Source organism: Amblyomma mixtum, chromosome 4 (assembly GCF_055824585.1).
Source record: "Amblyomma mixtum isolate Tamu chromosome 4, ASM5582458v1, whole genome shotgun sequence".
NCBI classification, from domain to species: domain Eukaryota; kingdom Metazoa; phylum Arthropoda; class Arachnida; order Ixodida; family Ixodidae; genus Amblyomma; species Amblyomma mixtum.
In genome coordinates, this window is record NC_143015.1 from 134,674,458 (window position 1) to 134,678,811 (window position 4,354).

A 4,354-nucleotide genomic window follows, 5' to 3' on the forward strand; every position below is an offset into this window, starting at 1 on the left:
GCTGATCAGGGAACTGGCATCATGCAAAGGAAAAATAGGGTTAATTACTCGGAGAACAGACAACGACGACGATTGGTTTTCTTGAATCGTGTAGACATCTACGTAGGTGTATAGGGCGCATGGAGGTGTACTAGACATTGTACTGTTTGCTCAATTTAGAGGTGAACTCGGGCTGAGAGCAATGCCGGAGAATTCGCGCGCTTTTTCGTGATTTCTAGATTGCTTCTTATACCTCGAAAATGTCTATTGAATGAAGGAGGTTGCGGCAAAGGCTCCTGCATTCCTTGGCACGTACCGTTCCCGAATTCTGGAGAGGTGTACGTGGACTGTACACAACGCGTCAGTCTCTTGACTTCTAGTTCTAGAGCGCTAAGTGTTTTATAGAGCGCTAAAAAAGAGACCTCTGGCCATAGCTACTTGGCTCAAAAAGCAATGCTTCCGCGCAAGCACGAACATCTTCCACAAGACTCAAGAAGCTTGCATCCCAGCTGCTTTCTTCGCTCTGTCACTCACCACTCAATTGCCATTGAAAAGAATTTCGGAAATTGCAGTCAAACATGATGGTGTCAACACGAGCTCTGTGTCCCGAATAAATGGCCAATCCATTTCTACTCTCACGCGGAAAAGAAAAACGACGGAATAATTCACGGAATTATCGATATAAAGGTGAAATGAAGTCTATATAAAAGAGTACACAGAAAACTAAGATGAGGTTGAGCTATGAATTAGTTCTTCATTCATTCACCACATGGAGCCGACACGCATCTCTAACCCACGTGCTTTGACAAGATATACGGCTTGTCTCGTAAGGGCTCGGAAAAGCACAGAGATCGCACAAAAATTGAACGTGGTTTTAATAAAGCAGGTATTTAACAATATGGGTGGACCGCGGCTCTGCAGCAACTAGATCTGCCTAAAGAGAAAAGAAAAAAATTGGTATTTGTGGGTGGATGCTTCATCCTTTCGCCAGAACTGTGTTTAGTCAACTTGAGCTTTCATCTAGCACCTCCCCTGCGGAGTTTTCAGCTCTCGACCACTGCGTGTTTCGCGCGACAGTTATCGTACCTGAGCCATATCCGACAAGCACCAACTGGCGAATGTTTCTTCTTGGTCGTCAGTATGTGGTCCGGAGAATACAGACAGTTACCAGGTAAAAGCGGCATTTTTAATTTCGATCCTTAATAATCAAAGTCCGAAGCAAGCACTTCGCTCATTTGGTTCTCTTTGTTGTGGCGCTGGTTTGTTTTAGCAGCTCGAGCCATAAACTACCGCGTCAAGAAGTGATCAGAACTTATTGATAAGAACAAGGCTTATAATGGTTGCGGAGGAGCGGAATCGGAATTCAAGGGTTCATATTTGACACAGAAAGTGCCTCATTGCGACATGAAGCGATGGAATTTTCTATATGCATTCGTCCAGTAACGAAACATGGGGGCCCCTTTCTTAAGGCACTGTCAGCACTTGAGGTCTCCTAAGCACTCACCGCTTCTCTCGGCAATTCCGTACGAAGTATTTCGAACCGCACCTAAATTCATTTAATTCATGGCGTCTATCTTTACATTGCGCTCGGGCAAATGTTTTCTGCGGCGTGTGAGAGGAAGAAGGTACACATGGCATGCATTCGCAGCTAGATTGCTCTACGATACCATGGCGCTTCCCCCCCCCCCTTTTCGCTTCCTTAAATTGTTCCCCTCCCCCCCCCCACCTCCTTGCATCAGCCATTACAGCTGGCCACGGCCAGAAAAAAAATGCTTTTAAACGTATTACACACATATAGGCTTCATGCTTTTGTTGAGGTGAAAATTTTCACAAAACAATATGGCATGTGGCGTTTGGTTCAACGTTCGAAAGCTGCAGTGAAAGATATGAAACAGGACGTTATTAATAGCTAGAGATTCCTTTCGACCACTAGAAGCATTTAACATGTACTGACATCGCATATATAGCGCGCGGGCGCACCACAACGCCAGAGCAGATGTCAGAGTACTCATGCAGCCGCAACGGTCGGGGCTCCATCCCCCGACCTCGGGCTAAGCCTCCGAACAACCCAGAGTGCGGCCGAGTTAAGCGTAACTTAAGTCCAGGCCATACCGGAACACTGCCTTGCACTAAGTCAACACCTTTATGCTGAAAACGAACGTGTGAGGAAGCCAGCAAAGAGTGACTCACCACGCGCACTTGAAAGGTGCGTCACACCGGTGTTAAGAAACCCACTACAATTGACGACGCCGGCCTGGGTGGGGCCTTCTTCGCAGGGCGCGGATCGCAGGCACAGCTTGTCGTTGTTGTTGTTGTAGCCTACGACAGAATGGCACATACCCACTCTGGGGGATCGGCCTAGAATCGGGTGGTAAAGGTTGGTATTCACCTGTACGTAGTAAAGGCAAAAGGAAAGCACACGGGAGAGCTTGAAGCAAGGGGCTCACGTCTTCTTCATCGGCACGAAGTATCGCGCGACGTGATGTGTTGCGCAAAGAAATGGTCCAAGGAATTTATTCATTAGCCTCCTTATTGTCACTACATACCCCGAAACTAAGGTGAATATAAAAACGGAAAAGTTTCCTTTGCAGTGCTTGCACAAACAAGCTGGAGGCAGTCGAGGGTATCTGATGGTAAACTAATGATTCCCTACCGAAAATAGAAACAGCCATCCCAGGCCAAGCCGCTTGCGTCATTACTGAGCCATTTCCTTTCCTCAAAGAGCGTTGCGTTCAAATGGCAAGGCATCGCGCCGAACGGGCGGTGGCGTTCCGTGGACTGCCTGGCAGCGCTACAACACTCTGTCGCGTTCCACTCCTGAAGGCGAAGCTTAAGCGTCATTAATTAGCAATTAATTAGTATTAGCCACTAATCAGTAAATAGGCATCAATTTGTAATTAGTCATTACTTAGTGATTAGTCATTAGCTATGTGTGACGTCATCCGGTGGTGACATCACCAGTGCCACAGAGGCAGTCAAAGTGGTGCGGAAAACGCTTTCGCCTCTACGCGCTTCAGACAGTCAAACTACCCCCTGAGATGCCTCCGCCGCTGCGATTGCCGCGCCGTTGCTTCTGCAGTTCTACTCAGGGTGGCCACTGGTCAAACCACAGAATTTTTTTTTTCCTTTGCGTCTTCCCTGCGTTCTCTTTGCACGCAAGCTCGCATGAATATATTGCCCCCCTCACGTAACAAATCATACCTTCTCACTTATCTTCTTACCTTCTCACTTACAATTAAGAATTCTACACACTAAATTCTTCGTTTTTAAAGCGGGAGCATTATATGGCTCTGTCGCGTCACCCAAAAGTGTCTGCCATTTTGTCCGCACGATTACGCGGTTATCTGAAGATAAATGGTTTGGTTTGTTGGGGTTTAACGTCCCAAAGCAACTCAGGCTATGAGGGACGCCGTAGTGAAGGGCTCCGGAAATTTCGACCAGCTGGGGTTCTTTAACGTGCACTGACATCGCACAGCACACGGGCCTCTAGAATTTCGCCTTCCTAGAAATTCGGCCGCCGCGGCCGCGATCGAACCCGCGTCTTTCGGGTCAGCAGCCGAGAGCCGTAACCACTGAGCCACTGCGGCGGGCTCTGTGGCGTCACCAAAAAGTGTCCGCCATTTTATCCCCAAGATTACGCGGTTATCTGAAATGTGTGAAACTGTGATTGTGAAAGATGCTGTGTGATAAAATGTTGCCGTGGGAAAAATTTGGTTGATGAGGCGTAATTATTTAACCGCGAAAAAAGCGAGAAAAAAACTCTTAGACGTCGAAATAGTCATGGAGTCGATTTTTTTTTTTTGTCACACCCTGTTTATCAGCCTATTTGCCTTCCTGTGTATTTGCTCGTTTTTTTCCCCGTTACTATTATGTCGTATTTATATTTTTTTTTATTCAATGTTTTTCTGCATGTATTTTGTACTGTCGTGATAATTTGTAATCAGCTTTTAGAACGTAACACTGTCTGTTTCTACACATTTTTGGTTTTTTCTAGCTACTGTTGCACATATTTATTGCTCCCCCCTTACACAATGCCTCCCTGGAGGCCTGTAAGGTACCTGTAAATAAAAAATAAAAAATAATGCATGGACGTCGCAGCAGCCACGGACATCGATACAGTACGTGGATGTTTTGCTTACTCTTTCCTCCAATGTGGGCCGCCGGAGTGATCCGAAAAAAAAATAACACGAACAAACAAAACAAGAACAAAAATAAAAAATATTTAACAAATAAAAACAAAAGAATGAAGAAGAAGAAAGGGGACAGGGAAAGGCTGTCGCATTTCCGCTCTTAGGCAGACAAGTGCAATCTTGTAATTTTTACGTTTTCTATTCGAATTGTTAGTAGCCCCATTGGCCGCAGTTCGTCAGGGAAC